The sequence below is a fragment of the Mycteria americana genome, chromosome 8 (assembly GCF_035582795.1).
Source record: "Mycteria americana isolate JAX WOST 10 ecotype Jacksonville Zoo and Gardens chromosome 8, USCA_MyAme_1.0, whole genome shotgun sequence".
Classification (NCBI taxonomy): domain Eukaryota; kingdom Metazoa; phylum Chordata; class Aves; order Ciconiiformes; family Ciconiidae; genus Mycteria; species Mycteria americana.
In genome coordinates, this window is record NC_134372.1 from 33,864,011 (window position 1) to 33,878,367 (window position 14,357).

At 39.4% G+C, this 14,357-nt stretch overlaps 1 pseudogene; it reads left to right on the forward strand.

Annotated features, from left to right (window-relative positions):
* LOC142414137 (uncharacterized) overlaps positions 1-14,357 on the forward strand; it is a 28,639-nt pseudogene that overhangs the window by 7,041 nt on the left and 7,241 nt on the right.

Here is a 14,357-nt window from a genome sequence, read left to right on the forward strand (position 1 = left end):
CTAAAAAAAGTTTCAATGCTGAAGGTAGTCTTCTAAAGAAGGCTAAATTATTTAAAATCTGGGGCTGAAACATTGTCCCAGGCTTAGGTGCCTTTTACCCTTCTAGGAAAGCACAAAACAGATTTCAAAACCTTATTTTATTAGCTTTGTCTATATTTAGTGAAAGGATGCTTTATATACCTGTGAAATATGGAAAACTTATGTGGCAAGATAAATAGAGGAGATAACTGGAGATGCTGGGAGGAACAGAAGATGCAGAATAGCAAGAAAAGCAACTAGCTGCTAATACAAAATGAGCTTGTGTGAGTTGTGGGGAACAGTCTTCTGCATCAGTTCAGTCTTGGTGAAACATATACATTCAATTAGCAGCATTCCCTTACACTTAGTATTTTGAAAATTGAGATGTCTGATTTAAATCGCCCATAAGCATGGAAGTAAAAATATTTTACATGAAGTGGCCTTTTATTTTTAACTTGGAGAAGAGTGCATTCAAAACATGTTTTCTCCTTAGCTTTGAAGAGCTATTTGGGCAGCAATATGAGCGTTCAGCAGCAAAAGAAGATTAGTATGAGATACCAGTTTTGAGATACCAAAAAGGTAAGAATTGTAACTAGCTCCTTTTCCTTCTTAGAGTGTGCACTTTTGTCTATAGTTGACAGAGAAGTTCCTAATACCTGTCAGTGTCCCTTCAAGGTCTAGTGGTGGTAGCCTTAAATCATTATAGAAAAATCATAACTCTGGTTATCTTCAGGAGGGTACCACTCTTTGGATCTGGAATACATGTTGAGGCTTGAATTGCTGAATGATGCTCACAAAATTGTGGTGTAGATTATTGAATAAGCATGTTTCTGCTTTGTGGCCTTTGAAAGCTAATAGATTAATTCTTAGTGCAGCACAAAGGCTGTCATGGCCAGTAGGACAGAGTACCATGTCCCAGGGAAAGCTGGCAGGTATATCCAGGTATAGCAGCACACTTGGGAACATGAGCTGCATTTGAATATGTGGATGCAGTCCAGCAAACTTATAAAACGTGGGAGTATGGCAGGAGCCCATTACTGAGGAGCTTGCATTACAGGCTACACTAGGATTAGGTGGAAAAACATCTCTGGTCTGTTTTTTCTACTGCAGCATTTTTGTGTATCACCAGGGGTTTCCTGGGTTCCCAGAAGACCAGGTAGATGTTTATCCCATGCCATTATGCTGGAACTTCAGGGAAGGCAGATACTTTAAGAATCCATGTTGCTTACCATAGATTCCTGTGGTGGAGGGGAAAAAGATTTTGACAATGAGACCCACATTTGCATTAGCTGTGTGGGGAAATCTGCCCAATAAAAGGGGACTGGGATAATAGAAAGAAGCTGAGCGTAGGAATGTGAGAAATAAGTTTAATCCATGGTAGAAGTCAATGGCAAAAATACATATGTACTTCCCTTCAGGGTAGAGAAGAATATTTATGAAAGAGTTTTCTGTCACTATCTAAAGAAGTTGTTAATCTCATGATATCTAGGACAAGTTAATGAATGGTGTGAATGTTGTAGCATGTGGGAAGATCTGTGTGAGGAATAATTGCTAACTGAATTGCAGGATCACTTATGGATTTACCTGTGCTCAGTCTGTGAGTTCTTCCAAGATGCAAGAGGGATATTGCTTGATTAACTACCTGGTTTTTTGCACAGGCAAGTCACTGAGCAATAGACCTGGAATTGTATTCATTGCTTTATTCCTCCTTTAAGACTGCTAGGAAGACTGCAAAGGCTAATAATTCCAGAGAAGTGTTTAACAGAATGTGACAGTTATCGTTTTTCCTGGTGTTTTTCCCTCTTAATTTGTTTTGACAAGGTCATGCCAATCAAATGCTGTATATCCATGTTCAGTGTTTTAAAAAATTCAGCCAGTTATTAAAATGAGCAGAAGTGGAAGGTGTGGATTACAATAGGTAGTAGATGGTCTGTATTACTACCACCTTGCACCAAAGCAAAATTCTGAAAGATTTGTTTACAGTATCATCTTCTCTGACAGTCAGTGGGTTTATCTGGCACAGAGGCTATAGAGCAGGCTATGACAGCAGGGCTTACTTCTCAGGGCTCCAGCTCATGAGAGTCCATTTATTTGGGGTGGAGCTGTGAGATGTGATATGTGACTGGGAACTAGGAGCTGGAAGTGGTTTGTGTTTGAGAATTAGTGGTGTGAACATACTACACTCAGCTCAAGAGAATGCTTACCCACAAAAATCTCTTGAGTTACTTAGGGAGTGCAAAATGTCCTGTGAGGAAGAACTGTGTGTATATTTTGCAGATCCAAAAAAATTGGAAGGTGGCTATATGTTGGAGATAGGCAAGCATGCTCATTTCTGGTAACTTCTACATTAGTATGTGTCCAGTGTGGGTATTTTTAACATGGGTCTTAAAGTATTTAGGAAAGGTGTTCTGTAACACAGTTGAGAAATGTTCCAATTTAGTTCCTAGTGTCTGGCTGTAGCAAAAAAAAAAAGCGGTCTGGTGGCTTTTCCTAGTCTTTCACTGCCTTCCCTTGGAGTGAGATTTGAGTCCCAGCATCAAAATGGGAGAAAATTCAGGAGGGATTGGGACAAAAATAATCCTCTGTGGGTTAGAATAAGTGAATGGGCTGTTTTCAGTAGATTAATTCTGAGCAGTCTGCAGCCAAGTTTAACCATGGTTCTTATGCCTTCTTGCATGTCTGCAATAAATTTCCTCAGGGAAAAAGAAAAGGGGAAAAAAACCTCCTTGCTTCAAAGAACTATTTTTATCATTTTTGACAGTATTGTTAAATGGTAAAGTAGTAAAGACTTGGTGATGTTCTGATACAGCTTTGCAGTCTGTGCTGTTGCTTAATTGATTTTTCACTTGGTTGCAGGTGACTGCACCAGGGATCACTGTAAAGAGAAGCTATACCTGCAGTTTTACCAACAGATGCAGAAAGAATGAGACACCTTCCAACTGTCAGTTGCCATCAGCAAGGAGCAAAAGTAGGTTTCTGTAAGGTTTTTTCCCTAATTCTATTAGAGACAGTAATTACATAGGTAAGCGTAACCCAGTTCAGAAATGTGGCCCTGCAAATATGTAGGCATATACAAATATGTTTGAAGATCATGCCTATTTGTTTCTGGATCTCCTTAATACTTCTAGTCAGTCCTAAAATTTCTTATGTGTCTCCCAGGCTTTGGAGTATGACAGCCATGAGGGACCTGTCTAGGTTCTTTTAAAAAAAAATTGACTTGAGAATTAAATCTGATCTTAATCCAATCATAATTTTTTTCTGTTTTAAAGGCCACCTTGCAGCATTTGGTTGGATTTTGTGGTCTCAATCTAGACATACTAAAAGTAGTTTCAGATACTATTTTTGCCTATGTAATCTTTGCATATTTTGATGCATGTCAGATACTTTCTAATTTGAAAGATTCCTTTCACAGTTGCCCACAGAAGGAAAATATGGAAGTTGGCTATATAAAAAGGACTTTCAAGTGCACAGAACTTTTTGTCTAGTCTCTAGTACTTGGTCAGTAATTGAAGCAAAACTAGAAGAACACTTTGGAAAAATGAATTCTTAGAGTAACATTCTGTTAAACAGAAGACAAACTTCTATCACAAGTGTGTCTAATCCTGGAAAAGAGTTAGTTTTCTTTATACATGTGTTCATCTTCTGAATGTGAGCTGGGTAACTTGAATACAGAGATCTTAACCACTCAAATACACAGAATTCATTCTTGTAAGAGGACTATCTAGAGAACTGGAAATCTAAACTGTAGCTCCTTTGAATTCCCTGTTGCTGCTTTGATATTCTAACTTTCATTTCTCTCTTTTTCCCCATAGCAAAGTGTTTTATACCAAATTTGTTATTGGTATCACTTTCCTATGTATTTAATCTATTTGAAACTCATAGGAAATGTAGACCATATATTCTGCCTTCACACATCTAATAACAGAATCAACAAAATTATTTTAAGCTGAGACAGTTGCTTTCCTTTGTATTGAATTCTGGTGCTGTAAATGCAATATTTAATTCCCTTCCTCCTCACTGACCTTCGTATTTGACGTATCCCCTTCTGATACTTAAATATGATTGGGAATACACCAGAGACTTTCTATTTCAGTTCATGGAGCGTTGCAGAAGTGTAGTGGTACATAATCTCTTCAACTGAGTTAGAAATTCTCTGCCGCTATCATGGTTTAGGGGACTACTGAAATGTTTAGTCAGTAGTAGAAAGACTTGAAATCCAGATAGGAAGAACTACAGCTGCTGCAGCAGGGTTGGTTAATGTGCCTGAAATGCAAATATCATGTGGGATAATTACTGCCATTACTGAAACTTGGTAGGATGAATCCCATGACTGGAGTGTGGCTATTGATGGCTACAGGCTGTTCAGAAGGGACAGGCAAGGAAGGAGGGGCAGAGGCATTGCCCTCTGTATGAAGAAATGGATACAGTGTGAAGAGGTGTCTCTGAAGAATAGCCAGGAGCAGGTTGAAAGCTTATGGGTAAGAATCAGACTGCGGCAACAAAAGGAACCTTGTGGTTGGTGTCTACTACAGGCTGCCTGATCAAGGGGAGCCTATTGATGAAGCCTTCTTACTCCAGCTACAGGAGGCATCAGGCTCACAGGCTCTCGTCCTGCTGGGGGGCTTCAGCCACCCTGACACCTGCTGGAGAAGTAGCACAGTGAGCTGTAGGCAATCCAGGAGACTCCTGGAATGCATTGAGGATAAGTTCTTAAGCCAGGTAATAGACAGCCCTACCAGAGGGGATGTGATACTGGACCTGTTGGTCACCAACACAAGTGAGCTTATCAGTGACATCAAGATTGGAGGCAGCCTGGGCTGCAGTGGTCATGCACTGGTGGAGTTTGCAGTCCTGAGGGATATGGGTCAGGCAAAGAGTAAAGTCAGGACCCTGAGTTCTAGGAAAGCAAAATTCCAGCTGTTCAAGGAGTTAGCCAATAGGACCCCCTGGGAAACTGCCCTCAAGGACAAGGGAGCAGAACAGAGCTGGCAGATCTTTAAGGACACTTTCCATAGAGTGCAAGAGCCCCCAGGGGTAAGAAATCAGGAAAGGAAGGCAAGAGACCAGCATGGATGAGTCGAGACCTGCTAGTCAAACTGAAGGGCAAGAAGGAAATGCACAGGCAGCGGAAGCAGGGACAGGTATCCTGGGAAGAGTACAGGGACACTGCCAGTTGTGTAGGGATGGGGTCAGGAAGGCCAAGGCACAGCTGGAGCTGAACTTTGCAAGGGATGCAAAGAATAATAAGAAGGGCTTCTACAGGTATGTCAGCCAGAAAAGGAAGGTCAGAGAAAGCGTACTCGCCTGATGAGCAAGACTGGCAAACTGATAACAATGGCTTAGGAGAAGGCTGAGGTATTCAACAACGTCTTTGCCTCAGTCTTCACTGGCAACCTCTCTTCCCACACTTCTCAAGTGAAGGACTGCAAGACAGGGACTGGGGGAGCAAAGTCCCTCCCACCCTAAGAGAAGATCAGGTTTGTGACCACCTGAGGAACCTGAGCATATGTAAGTCTATGGGACCTGATGAGATGCATCCCAGAGTCCTGAGGGAATTGGCTGATGTAGTTGCCAAGCCATTCTCCATGATATTTGAAAAGTCATGGCAATCAGGTGAAGTCCCTGGTGACTGGAAGAAGGGAAACATTGCACCCATTTTTAAAAAGGGTAGAAAGGAGGATCCTGGGAACTATCAACCTGTCAGCCTCACCTCTGTGCCTGGGAAGGTCATGGAACAGATCCTCCTAGGAGCTATGCTAAGGCACATGGAGGACAGGGAGGTGATTTGAGACAGCCAGCATGGCTTCACCAAGGACAGGTCCTGCCTGACCAGCCTAATGGCCTTCTATGATGGAGTGAGTACATCAGTGGATGAGGGAAGACCTACTGGTGTTGTCTATCTGGAATTCTGTAAGGCCTTTGACAGGGTCCCCCACAACATCCTTCTCTCTAAATTGGAGAGATATGGATTTGATGGGTGGACTGTTCAGTGGATGAGGAATTGGTTGGATGGTCACATCCAGAGGGTAGAGGTCAATGGCTCAATGTCCGGATGGAGATCACTGACAAGTGGTGTCCCTCAGGGGTCCATAGTGGGACCAGTACTGTTTAATATTTTCATTGCTGACACAGACAGTGGGATTGAGTTTGCAGTTTGTTTGCAGAAGACACCAAGCTGAGTGGTGCGGTTGACATGCCTGAGGGATGGGATACCATCCAGAGGGACCTGGACAAGCTGGAGAAGTGGGCCTGTGTGAATCTCATGAGGTTCAACAAGGCCAAGTGCAAGGTCCTGCACCTGGGTTGGGGCAACCCCTGATATCAATACAGGCTGGGGGATGAAGGGATTGAGAGCAGCCCTGTGGAGAAGGACTTGGGGGTATTGGTGGATGAAAAGCTGGATGTGAGCCAACAATGTGCACTCGCAGCCCAGAAGGCCAACCATATCCTGAGCTGCACCAAAAGAAGCGTGGCCAGCAGGTCAAGGGAGGTGATTCTGCCCCCCTGCTCTGGTGAGACCCCACCTGGAGTACTGCATCCAGCTCTGGAGTCCTCAGCACAGGAAAGACATGGAGCTGTTGGAGCAGGTCCAGAGGAGGGCCACGAAAATGATCAGAGGCGTGGAACACCTCTCCTATGAGGAAGGGTTGAGAGAGTTGGGGTTATTCAGCCTGGAGAAGAGAAGGCTCTGGGGAGACCTTAGTGCAGCCTTTCAGTACTTAAAGGGGGCTTATAAGAAAGATGGGGACAGACTTTTTAGCAGGGCCTCTTGTGATAGGACAAGGGGTAATTGTTTTAAACTAAAAGAGGGTAGATTCAGACTAGATTTAAGGAAGACTTTTTTTACAATGACGGTGGTGAAACACTGGAACAGGTTGCCCAGAGACATGGTAGATGCCCCATCCCTGGAAACATTCAAGGTCAGGTTGGATGGGGCTCTGAGCAACCTGATCTAGTTAGATGTCCCTGCTCATTGCAGGGTGGTTGGACTAAATGACCTTTAAAGGTCCCTTCCAACCCAAACTGATTCTATGATAATCAGAGCAGGTTGTAAATTGACTTTTTAATTTTTTGAAACAATTCAAAATGATTGAAGCTGACAAATCAATTTGTTTGCAGTTGTTTTAAGCCCAAATATGTTGCTTTAATAGGTAAATGAAACACTTCTAGAACTCTTAAAAGTAGGTGTACTACAGTATATGAAAAATAAGCCATAGTTCTTCCTTGACTGTCTACTGTCCCATTGGTAATTTCAGTATCAGTGTTAGCAAGCTTTTTTGTTGGTGAAGCAAATGGAGCTTGTGACTTTCATCTCTCCATGTTGCTACTAGGAAGAAAGGTGATCTTCAAGTCTAAAAGACTAAAATCAAAATATCAGTAAAATTCTTAAAGGATAATATTTAGCATCTATCCTCAGAACATGTGGATCACTACTCTTAATTTTTGTGCCCTCTATCTTCAGTATTTTTTAAAAAAAAACTGGCTACTAACAAAATTACACTAATGCTGGTGTAATAGTTCATAATAGACAATATTCTTTTCAGTTTAATATTTCCCAGTATACTAGGATGATGAAATACACTAATTATTGAAATTATTTATATTTAGCATTTGACTGTATTTCACTCTCAAATCTAGCACTAAAACACGATCAAGCAGGAATCACTAAGTAAAAAAAACTTCCTTTTATGCATATTACAGCTTCCTACTATATTTTGACAAATAATTTCAATTTTTTTTCTCTGTGTGGCTTAAAATAGAGATCACAGTTACTTCCTGATATTGTAGAAAGTGTATCTGATCAATGAACACACTGTTTTGTGGAGTTTTTTACACCTCACAACACTGGACTTGATACTTGTGGCTTCTGGCACATACAAGATGGCGAGAACAGCACAGCAATGGGAAACAATGACAGAGACTTTTATTTGTGTATAACCAACTTCTCTTTTCTTTAGGGGAATATGCTAGAGTTATAGGCAATAGGTTACAAGAACCTGGTCTTGTGGTGGAAATATATACCTTACATAAGTCAGATCTCGCACATGCACTCTGAGAAGTTAAAAATGACCATTTTGTGTTCTCAGCCCAATGTAGTACTTTCCTCTTGCACTGTAATCATGCTTCATTATTTTATCAAAAGAAAGTTTAGCTTGTTTGAGAGATGTTGCTTAAAATAGTCCCCATTCAGAACCACAGTTTAAATTTCTTTCAACCCATTAAAATCTTAAATGCAGATTCATTGCACTTCTTGGTAACAGAATTTGACCTAGTTAAAATGAGACAGCTTTGAAATAGTTCACTGAATTTCTGATAATTCATAATACATGGAGTGATTAAATATCTGTCCTGGATTGCTGCTTAAATGGCATAAAATGCATGCAACAAACTGCCATGTATAATAATTAATGATAAGAAGTTATATAGGAATTGGTTAATTAAAATTTGACTTTCTTGCATTGATTCTATGTAAACAAATAAAAATCCTTCTTAAAGTTTTTATCTGTATTTGTTTCAGAACTTTTTATTGTAAATTTACAAATTTTGCATCTTTTATTATATCAAGAACACAATAGTAAAAAGGCAGCTTCTCCTGGGGGGGAAGTAACTGCCTTGTTCTCCAGTTAGGTAGAAAATATTCTGCAATTAAGAAAAAAAATTGTACTAATTCTGTTAGTTCAGGTGTAGGTGTCTGTGAAAGTCTTTGTATGGAATTGGGAATCTTTATCTCAGTTTTAGCTTTAGATCATGAATGACCAATAATGTTTTGACAGTGGGAAGGAGAAATTACAACTTTTGATTTATATTTCAAATGAAGTTCATATACTAGTGCTAAATCAAAACTAACCTCTGCAGCTACAGGAGGGTTATATCAGTGCTGAATGGTAGGCTTTAAAAATCTCACTCAGTTATATTGCATGGACTTAACAGCTATATTTTTCTATGTCTTTTTGTGTGAAGTAGATGAAAACACAAGCTTGATAAAGCCAGCTATCTCTTCTCTGTAGTGCATCATAACATGCCTGTGGAGGATGCACTGGTTCTCGTAGTTAAAGCTTTTGGGAATATATTTGCTGAGCATGAGCAACAGGAGTGTACCAGGGTTTCACACAAGGCAGCTCATCTGGTAGATGACTGCCTAGTGTGGGAGCTGAGATGTGCAGTGTGCCTCTGGGCATTAAACATATTTCTGTTAAGTGTGGGGAAATGCTTGGATTGGGTGGAGTTGAACTCAGTAAGTGACTATGCAAAGACCAGAAAAGATAGGATTGAAGGTATTAATAGTTTTTCCCACTGAAATACAACTTCAAGCATCTCTTAAATCTGATATAAATAAGCTTGGGTACATTCCGCATAAATAAGATAGGCACTAGAGATCAAAAGTTCATGTATAAAATGCCAGTGTGTGTATTAATGAGCACATGCATCCTGAAGTAGGGTGCATATATTTTTCACAGAACTGAACATGTTATAAGGACATGTACACAAGTCCCCTAATGGGCAATTGCTCTCTCAGGTTATGGTTGCAAAATGAGTATTTGATCATCTGCTAATGCTGTTGAGTATTTAAGTTTTAATAACACTGTACCCGTAAATGCTTTTAAGTTAGTGATATCAGTCAGTCCATTAAGCAGAATGCAACTCTTGGTTTAACTGAATTCAGTAATATAATAGTGTATAAACTTATTTTAATTAAAAAGTTTAAAATCCAGCAGAACATCTCTAAAAGAAAAAAAAACCCAACCACATGTAAATTATAGACTTGGAATACCTGTGCCATTTTGATCTTAGGAGCTACTCTAGGGAAAATTCTTGGATGCCCTTGTGATAAGGGGATAGTGAGATTCTTGCAAGCTTCTACTTGTGCTCTTAATCTTTTTTGAAAAATTGCTTACCGCTTTTGTTCATTTAAACTAAGCCTTGTTGAACAAACTGATCCTTCAACTGAGGTTGAAGACAATGTGTCATGAGAATGCAAGGCCGTGTACAAGCATTGCCACCCATACCTTAAGTAAACCTCCACCTCTTCCACTGGCCAGCAGGGTTGCTCTCTTAGGCCAGTCACCCTTTCCTTGGGTTAGACCTTCATTTGGGTGATAGACTGTCAGGGGCTCTTCTTCCAATACTATTTCAGTTTTGTATTTCAAAGTAATTCATTCTGTTTCCATGACTGACTTGATCACTAGCCACAGTACCTTTACTCATAGAAGTAGAACAAAATATAGTAGATACTACGTGAACTACAATCAAGTAGATGGGTGGGATGTGGAAAAATCTGAACTTGCAAATATTTGGCAGTGATCAAATAATAGTTGAAAGACTGGAACTCAGCCATGCTATTTTCAGAGCAAACTTTATGTGAAAGGAGAGTAGGGGAGTATACTATTCTTTATCTAAAAATGAATTTGTTCTAACATTATAAAGGCATAAGAATATAAAGCTCATCTTTCATGTCCTTAGTCTGAAATTGGATTCAACTACTGTCCTTGCATCTGTTTGAAGTTGGTATGGGTTGAGGTGAACACCTGGCTATTTTAGAAAGGCTTTTTTCCCTCCCCTGTTGTGAACTTTTGCCATTCTACAAAGCTTTCTTTTTTAAGTTACCAAGATGGTTGTAATTCTTTTGAGTTACTGAAGCTCATTGAAAACCAAAAGGGCAGCAGAAACAGCGAGGGCGGTTCAGGTTTTAAACATGAATATTCTTGGCTGTATAGGATTAGAGTATGGTGCTTTGTTGTAAATTAAATACCCCTTTAATGATTGAAATAAATAGGGAAGTCAGCAAAAATTATTGTGATGTCTGCTTAATTGGATTATTTTCTTTTATTAAGTAGTACTGTAAAAAGAACACTCTTGACAGCTATCAGTGTTAGTGCTGAGTGATTCCTTGGAATGAATACTAGGTGCAAACTATCAAAATTAGTGACCTACATTATGGTCATGGATTAAATTCTTGCTTAGAACCAGCCTCAGAAGACATCTAATATGTTTATCATGACAAAATCACTCAGAAATAAAATCTGGCTTTAACTTTCCATGCCAATTGTACTTCATTTGTCATTTAGTGTTTTAACTTGTGTCTGCAGGTTAACATTATATCAGGGAGAGTTTTACTTTGTAGTGTGCTCATGCTAAGATTAGTAACACTGCAGGTCAGTGTGCTCTCTTAAGTATAACCTTCCTGTACATATTTATAGCTCAATGATTTTTACATCTTCTAAAGTAGGGCACTATGAATGATAAAGGGTAAGGCATTTGTAGCTGGTGATTGGGGTCACTGCTTTGTCTGCAGTGCTTGTTTCTATATATTTCTATACTTGTTTTCAGATAGGTAACTGGCATTTCTTAAGCCTGGTGTTTTTAGACCCTCACAGTTGAGTGTCCTGTGCAAACAAAAGCAGATTTTACTGTTTGTTTTAAAACAGCTGACAATAAAAACCATTTTCATACAGGACTTCCAGATGCAAAGGGTAATCTTCTACCTCTTTTTTTAGCACCTGCTAAAGGATTTGGAATTCTGGGATATTCTTGACATCAACCTGCAAAATGGCAACTGCTTGGAGGGACACCTGGCCTTTTGCCAATGCCAGGTGAGAGTGACAAAGCTTTGTAGCTGTTTGTAATAACTGTAAATCACTTCTAGTTAAAACCTTCCTAATGCTGACAACCATACATCTATTCTAGCATGAGAACTTTACTTAAATGTAGTGAAAACAACGGCCATCTTTCTTCAAGCCAGTCTTGGCCCGAAGGGTACTGTTTCTATACTGAAAAAATTAGATACTGCTTTCTAAAGCATATGAGTCCAGTGGGTTTATTTGGCTTTTTCATAATAACCAGGGTACTTATCATATAGATGCCTGTGTGCTTGTTACTGTTGTCATCCAAGCAAAATGAAATGTTATTCATGGCAGAAATACAATAATGTAATTTATAATTAGAGTATTTAGAATTTAAAATGGTAGAAAAAGTTATTAGATATTGCTGTAGATGTAAAATAATAACAATAATGCATACTTCTTGATTTAAATATTTATTATTGGGAGAGAGAAAGAAGGCCTGATTTGTAAGACAACTGGAGAAACAAATGAAAGCTAAACTGGAAGTAACTTAATTTTCTTACATCACCATTTTAAAGTTCTCATTTTAAACTCTTCCAGGGTGGGGGAAAAATCCTTTTCTGGATCCCCATAGTTCACTGAGGGTAGATTTGAAAAGGTAGATCACAATTAGTTTAAATGAAGTACTTAATGACTCTAGCAGTCATGTGCTCTGCTTGCAGGGTTGCAGACCTTGAGAGAGAAATACCTTCTGGTCTGTAGGAAGGCTAGCTAGCTTTTCTGTAGGGCTTTGCCTTTGTTTTTGTAGACATGTAGTAGTGGGGGAAGGAAAATGAGACACTGAAAACAATTTTCTCCACTAATTTAAAAGGAGATTAGACCCATGGTGACTGGTTATCTCTTGCAGGTAATGGTTTCTGGTAATCTAGCTACAGTGCCTGTCAGAGCTGCTTTCTGTACTTGTGAGCTTCTTGGTGTTGGTCAGTAAGCTGGCCGTTGCATTAGAACAGAGGTTTTGGAGCAGCCATGGTCACAAGGGGAGGGAGAGGAGTGAAGGGGCTTAGAGTTAGCTTGAGCTTGTACTCAGCAGAAAGCCAGTGCTTAGAGAGAAGCAGACAAGTGACATTTCACATTGATTTGATTTGCAAGGCAAGCTGATTGTTGCTTTGAGTGTATTTTTCAGCCTTTTTAAGGAGTGAAGCTTTTCCTCCTTGGTAGGAGTTATAGTAATAACCAAGCATGATGGTTAAATGTGTGAGTAATTGGCTATCCCTGTATTTTATGGACATATCACTATTTTTATATATTATATTTTATGTGCTTCTCTAGTTGTGAAATGCAAGTGGATGTTTTTACTGCTTATTAGGCACGCAGTGCTATGGAGTTATCGGAGAGTGTGCACTAGGTGTGAGCTGATGTAAACTGAAAGGTGTTATCAGAACTATAAAAGATTATTAGAGGAATCATGTGGTTGTTTTCAAAGCTCTTCCTCTTGGCATGGGTTGATTCTTTCAAGGTTATAAAGAGGAGATATCTTTTTCTCTGTGCTCATTGTAGATAGAATAATAAGTAATTGCTTTAATTTGTAATAAAGATGGTTTAGGTTAGATGTGAGGAAGAAGTGTATGGCCAATTCATATTGAATCACATTGCCTGGACAGGAACAAGAATTGGTGAGACATGCACCCATCAGTGGTAATACAGGTATACATAATTCTGCATCAGCCACTAGGACAGGACACCTTTTCATTTTAATGATGTTCTGCAGCACTGTATCAGCTGGAGGAGTATGTTAGCTTTGCAGTGGCCCCTCGCCTGAAATCTGATTCAGGTATGCAGGATACTTAAAAGGAATAGGATATTGGACTATTTTGCATTGAAGTGAGAAGTTAGATGTTAGATTACCTATTTGAGGACATGGAACAATCAAAAGTTTATAGCAAATCATCAGGTCTGATAATACAGTAAAATGAAAAATTGACATGGCAATTAGCCTTTCACTGATGGAAGAAGGGAATTTATTTTTAGATATAAGGAGATGTGGGGAGGGTGACCAGATACAGAAATTACAACTATCTTACAGTATTTGTTGTATTTTCACAGCTATTCATGTTAAACCAGTACAGCACCAATGGGGAACTTAACTAAGAAGATGCTGTTGACACCATTGGCAATAGTGGAAGTCCTGTAACTGCACGTGCATCGCATCTTCTGTTGCACTCCAGCCTGTGACAACTTCTGAAAAATTTAAGGCTTTTCTATTAGAACAAATATGCATGACTGTCAGTGTTGTACCTTTGTAACTTTAAATTCCAAGCTGTTAAACAGTCACAAAATAAAGTTACCTGTTTTACACAGTTGTCACCAATTTCACTTCATGGTTCAACTTCATCTGACTATTCAAGTTAGAATGGGCAGCTCTGGTCAGACCTGGCTTTCAGTGCATGTTGGATGGGATGGACGGAGTTTCTCTAAATTCATGGAAAGGCTGTCAGTTGTTTTTGCACTTTGCCTTGGAGAGATGAAAGTGAAAGGACTGACTTCAGCCTCAACCAGAATTGTTGGTGTTACTTGCTCAAGTAATAACTGACATCTTTGAAGCAGTTTTATATTGATCTCTTGAATATTGAGTTTGCTTGGGATTGGGTTTTTTGTATTTTCAACTGTTTTCACTTCCATTATAACAGTGGAAAAATTAAGGAAAATATTGAAATAATTGTAGTTGGAAAAGCAGTCAAGTAAATTAATGTGAGGAACCACCTTAATATGCAGTTACAA